This window comes from Diceros bicornis (genome assembly GCF_020826845.1).
Source record: "Diceros bicornis minor isolate mBicDic1 chromosome 13 unlocalized genomic scaffold, mDicBic1.mat.cur SUPER_13_unloc_1, whole genome shotgun sequence".
NCBI lineage: Eukaryota > Metazoa > Chordata > Mammalia > Perissodactyla > Rhinocerotidae > Diceros > Diceros bicornis.
The window spans coordinates 22,426,290-22,432,788 of NW_026690866.1; the positions used below are offsets into that span (position 1 = coordinate 22,426,290).

Sequence of the window (6,499 nt, forward strand, 5' to 3'; positions counted from 1 at the left end):
GACTTTCTCTGGCCTCATCCCTTGGGTCTTACGTTTATTGGGAGAGTCAGATCCACAAAGCTGGGAATCCCATCAGGTTGGCGGCTGTGGGAGTGGCTGGCATCAAGGACACCTTCCAGGATAAGGAACTAATTCTAGCAAACTGTGAGGACAGGCAAGTCCTGAATGGAGTGGGAAGGAAGGAGGGTTCCCGGGTGAGCACAGACTCCAGACCAGATACTCAATCCGCACAAGTCCCTGGCAGGGTTCCCCACCCAAGCTCTGTCTGCATCCTGTCCTTCCTCCCAGAAATTCAAAGTCATCAGGAGGATCCAGCTGCTCCAGCAGGCTGCAAATGCGTATGACCTGGAGCCTGAAGAGCGATTTGGGGCCTGTTTCCAGGCCATGGAGCCCATCAGTGTCCATGAGAGGTGAGGGGGACAGGAGTTGGGTGAGGGCAGGGCAGACTCTCTCTGATGGCCAGCTCCAGAGCCTGTGGCCTGGCTCACTAATCAACCTCAGAACTCGTAGCGTGGTGACCCATGGGGCACTGGGAATCAGCTGCTAGCAGGCTCTGGGAGGGGCACCTGAGGTGTGGCTCCTGGTAGCTCACAGGTCCACTCTATCCTGTAGCTACTGGGTCTCCTGCCAGCTGGAGTCCGCACACCAGAAGGCGAGCAAAATGCAGCTCTTCAAGAGAAAGAGGAACTGGACATCCTCCAGTTTAGGGCCGAGTGAGTGTTGGGACAAGCAGCAACTGCATCCAGGGGCTCAGTACAGCTCGGCCTAAGCATGGGCCTGGATCACAGCTCCACTGTTGACCAGGCCTGGGACAGGCTGCTCCCCTCTCCTCTCTGGGGTTCAGTTGCCTCCTCTGAAATGGGTGATGCTAAATGATGCCTCCTGCATCAGGGAAAAACGGGGTGCTGTTGATGGACTGAGCACTCGGCACAGGGTTTGGATCAGAGTGCAGGGAGGCAGGGAGGTGTGCCATGAATCTCAGGGAGAGACCCCAAAATAGTCTGTTTCTTCTCTTCAGCAGCCACGCCCTTGGCGATGAGCCGTCACATTCTGGAGACCACAAGTGCAGCTCCTACTGACCAGCAGGGACACTGGCGACCTCAGGGTGCACGGGGCCAGCTCTTCCCAACCTGAGTGAACGAGGACATCCTAAGACTTTCCCTGGTTTCCCCTAAAGCTCCAGAGGGAGGGAACCACCCCCTCCAACTCCCTGAAATCTGCACCCCAGGGACTGTTAACCCATTGGGGAACAGTGATATTATTTCTCTAATAGTAAATGGTAGATTTGACTCTTACGTTATATCCTGTTTCTGTCACAGCCTAGGTGTTGTGGTGTGGTTCTTTCACTTCTTATGCTCATGTAAACGAGACACAGAATCTCACTTTCCTCCTTGAATTAAGAACTTATGTATGCTCACAGCTTATTGTATGTGGGAGAAGGGAGGAGGGCTAGCCTCCTCCCTGGCTACTGAAAGAAACCCTCAAGTCTCCCTTCCTCAGAGGACAGGTGCATTTCTGTGTGGGTCACCTGGGCCAGGAGCAGAGACTGCCCTTCAGATCTCCCTGGATGTAGACGTTGGAGGGACTTTCCCGGGCAGAGCAATAACCACTGAAATGTGGGTGTCTTTCAAATAGCACCTACCAGGACCATGTCCTTCCCCAGGACAGTGGCTGTCTTTCTACAGCTTTCCAGGAAGAAGGAATGTTTTTTGCTTCTCTTGTTGAGGTTTCTTTGATCAGATTGGAACTTGCCATTTTCTAAGCAGTCTCTGGATTTGCATCAACGCTAAATGAGAAATAAATGAAAAAAGATAAATGTTTGCATGTGTAACGGACAAGGACAGAAGATGACCATGTGCAGATGGACTAAGGGCCCACAGGACATCCCCTTCAGGCGGCCTCTAGGGCTCCCTGTTCACCCTTTGAATAGATTGGAATCCTCCTGGGATCCTGGCCCATGCCCTTGAAAGTCATTTTCCTGCTTGTTTCATATCCAGAGGGAAAGATTCATGATGCAGCTTTTAAACCTACAACAGGAATTTGTTCCATAAACCTCACTGCTCCCTGTGAACTAGGATTTCCAGCATCCCTGCACAGCTTCTTATGATTCTTTTTGGGCAGAAATTCCCTAGAAGGCCCCTAGCCTTTCTGTCAGGTACACCGTGGCCATTCCTCCCCAGCTGGGCCTGATGGATCAGGGGTAAGCTCTGCTTTGCCAGGACAACAGACCTTAATCCTGTCCACTGAATGACCCACACCGTCCCTTGCTGCCCTGGGTGACATTTGGGCCCATGTGGTTCTGAGGTCCCTGGTCTCAGACAATCACTAGTTTACTCACTCACTCGTGTTGTTACTGACTTGTCCCAAAGGGGCAGCTGGGCCTGAGGTCATAGAGCACGTAGCCCCTGGGACAGCTGTGTTCTTTTCCCCAGTCTGTGCTCTGGTTATATGGATTTGTGTTACAGGGATGCGAAACTTTCCTGTTGGGAGTTTTGAAAGATGAGGTAGGAGAGGGGCAGGTATAGAAGTGGGTCCAGCAGGGGAATGCCACCAATCTTAGACACCATAGACACAACCTTACCAATTAAAATGGTGAAATGCTCCCCAGGTGGGTGGTTAACAGACACTGCTCAGAGCTCATGCCGAGAACCCAGCCGACGACCTGGAGCTAAAGGGTTAGCACCCGGCATTTTGAACATCATGCCCTGGAAACACCCTGTAAGAAAAGGGCCATTGTCTTGAATTCCTTGGTACCTATTCCTCCTCCTTTCTGAAGGCTGCAAGTGTCACCCAGCGAGGCCTTTTCAGTTCAGCCAGAAGCAGAGTAGAAATCCTAGTTCCCACAGCCCAGGCCCTTCCTTTCAAGGCACTGCCATCCAGGAAAGAAAGAATTCACACATCTGTGTAGACAACACAAACACACACCCTCATATCCCACCCAAATCCCAAGATGCTTGAACTACTAAGAGATTAAAAGTGACTTCAAAAACAGATCAACCAATTGCAAAAGAAGGGTTTCATTAAGATCCTGACTCAAATATAATGTAAAACTAGGAAATAACCTTGACAAAACTGGGAGACTATGGATACTGACTAGATAGTTGATTATACGAATGACATTTTTATTTTTGTGTGTGATAACGTTATTGTGTTTGTGTTCCAAAAATCCCTCATCTGTAGGAGAAACTGAAATATTTACAGCTGAAATGATGTGCTCTCAGCCATCTCCTCTGGTTAATTCTTGTTGTCTTGGTGTGAGGATAAACAAAGTCACATGGTATACGAGTTGACAATGTTTGAAGCAAGTAACAGGTTCACAGAGATTTATTTTTCTGTACTCTGAGTTTTAGAGATTTTTGAAAACCTTCAGAACACAATTTTGATAAAAACAGTATACTTGGTGTCCACATTATAATGTTACAAATTAAAACATCACAAATATAAAGGAATGCTTCTCCTTCCTGACCTAAGGAAACTCTCTCTCAGTCTGGCTTCTGTGAATGACCTGATGATGCCACCAATTATTCACTTATCACATGTTTGTTGAGTAATTCCTATGTGCTCTGTGCTGTGTGCAAGGAAAACACCTTTCCACGACTCTGGATCTAGTGTGGGAAGGAAGGCAATGAGCTTGTTGCCAAGGTTCTCTAAGTGGAAAATAATGTCCACAGGGGGTATGCTCATTCTTGAGATTCCAAAATCAAAGCTACACAAGTTTTCCAGGTAACAGATAAGAGATACTTAATTCCTGATATAGAAATCACATATGTCTGAATTACCATGTGACAATGAAGAGAAAGACTGATGGATTTTACGTTATAATTAGATGCAAAATCATCGTACTGGCCCCTGGCCAAGTGGTTAAGTTTGGCATGTTCTGCTTTGGTGGCCCAGGTTCAGTTACTAGGCACGGACCTACAATATTCATTAGCAGCCATGCCGTGATGGTGACCCACAAAAAAGTAGAGGAATATTGGCAACAAATGTTATCTCAGGGTAAATCTTTCTCAGCAAAAAAAAATAAAAAAAAAATTAGATTCAAAATCATAAAATTTATGGAATCGGCTTTAATATACATTCAAAGACAAATCTCATTATAGTAGGTATCATCACTCCATTGAGTGTAAGTTATAGAAAAAACAAATGTAAGTTCAAAACACTAACTCCTCAGCTTCAATTATCCTATCAATTTTATATAAAAAGGAGAAAACTCATGGTAAAGAAAAATTGAGGTTTACCATGAAAGGTCAAGATCATGATGGACGTTACAAAGAGACGCTGTGAGAGTCAAGCCTGTCTAATGGGGAATTACTCAACGGCGCCACTCAGCTTTTCTTCAGCACCAATGTTGCTTTCCTCACTGTTTTCAGGATGCCCTTCTTGGCTCCTTGCTTTCTCTGCCTTCACTGCAATCTCGTCTGTCCTCGAGACCACAGTCAGTCTCTCCCATGCTTTTCTTCACTTTCTGTGTCTGTCTCTTGATATCTCTAGAAGATACCTGTTGCCTGCAGAAGGTCTGTGAGCGACCCAGACCCATTCCTGGATTCATCTCTGCCCAATATGGACAGCGAGCCAGGGTGGGCTCAGGGCTGGTGTGCAGATCCATCGGCCCCTGCATGGTCCAGGGATTCACATGGACCAGCCTGTGTGACTGTTTCAAAGGTATTTGCGACTCCAAAGAACTTAAGAGTTCTCCCTTACTGCTGCAGGCCTGAAGTCCCTGCAGTCTACTGTATCCACAGACTTGCTGGGGCTTCTCCAGGGTCTACTCCCACTGACTGCACCTGACCTCACCACCAGGATGGGAAGATATTCCAGCAACTGGCCTCTGGAATATGCAGCTGCTTAGGCTTCAGGGTGCATAGATCTTCAGTTTTGTGAATGGGTTTAGTTTCATGATCTTACTGTTTCCACTACGATATCGGGGAATATTTTTGGAGCTTTCTCTTTCAAAACAAAATAAAATGTGAAATTTGAACAAAATGGAGGATGAAGACTACCATCCATGGAGAACGTTCTCTGCTCACGTGGATATTCCCCCCTCCTTCTCTCCCTGGACACATGTGTCTCAAATCACACTGTGCATCACAATCATTGGAGAGTTTTTAAATCTCAGATTGCTGGAACTCAACCCAAGTAGGTCTGGGGAAGGAATAGAGAATTTTCATTTCTAAGAGGTGATGTTGAGCTGCTGGTACAGGGACCACACATGGAGAACAGGATTCAGTGACATCATCAAGCTGATGTGAGACAAGGACAGAAAGCTCAAGGTCATTATCCAGTGTCAAATCCAGACCAACTTCCCTCCGCCATCTTGTTTCAGGACGTTCCTCTCCTCTGCTCTTAGTCATGGTCAAATACACACATGCTGGTGCCCCACAGCCCACTGTTATTGGGACACAGAGTTCCAAGGACTCCAGAGCTCCTTTCAATGCCTCATCTCTAATGAAATTATTCACTACTCCATCCTTAGTCATTCACTTCCACACCCGGATCCTATCTTCACCCAAATTTCTCCTGCTCCCCAGTCAGTAATTCAGAAACAGCATATTCCCAACACAAATTTCCACATTTCCAGTTTGTACACAAAGAAATCCACTCTAAATAACCGTTCTTCAATAAACTAGATGACTCCAGTAGGAATATCTTCACAAGTCTCTTTCTTTTCTTCTCCTAATCCTTTCTAGTAATCTCAGATTCACAGTCCATCATTTCAATCATCCACTGACCATACTCCCAGATACTTTATTGCCATCATATTCACCCTGCACACTTCAGATGATTTCAAATAACTGCAATGTCATGTTGACACTTGCACTGAACAGAGAATGCGCCAGGAGCCTGTGGATCCCAACAGAGAATCAACAGCAACCAATGGACCTATATGCATTTCTCTAATGCTTCCTGAATGCGCTGCTCATTTTTTCCATTTCTTGAGTCCCATAAATCTCTATATTCCGACCTCCTCCATATTTCACAGATAAATTGTTAACCACCAGACAAGAACTATTTCACTCTCTAGTCATCAGATCTACATATATTCCTCATAAGGTATTAATTTATCACAACTTTTCTGTTATTATATCCAAAGAAATTGATTTTTTGGCTGAAACCACTCTGATTTTTATCTTATCCTTCCATTTCAATGACATTATGCCCTCACTATTTGTTGTGCTTTCCATAACTTCCCTACTGGAATCATCCCTCAAGTTTCAAATATGCAGAAATCTCTACCATCTACAAACTAATCTCTCAGCCAGCGTTCCTAATAGTCTTCACCCTCCACGCCCCTCCTCTCCTCCTCCTGCCAGGGATACATTGTGAAAAGTTCACATATATCCCAATGCCTCTGTTTCCAGGGTGCCCACCCAATCCCATCCCCATTCTGTGGATGCTTCTCTTGCTAACCTCACAAGCCATGTCTCTTACTAATCCACTTGGGAATTTTCATGATTTTTCTGACATGCTCTGCAGTAGCACGTGACATTGCGGACTCCAA

General features: G+C 46.0%; 1 long non-coding RNA gene across 1 annotated transcript; it reads left to right on the forward strand.

Moving 5' to 3' along the window:
• Window positions 1-269: 269 nt before the first annotated feature.
• LOC131401766 (uncharacterized) lies at window positions 270-1,114 on the forward strand. Its single transcript, XR_009217947.1, has 3 exons — window positions 270-410; window positions 613-713; window positions 1,019-1,114. It is a non-coding gene; the product is annotated as an uncharacterized LOC131401766 (long non-coding RNA).
• The last annotated feature ends 5,385 nt before the right edge of the window (window positions 1,115-6,499 follow it).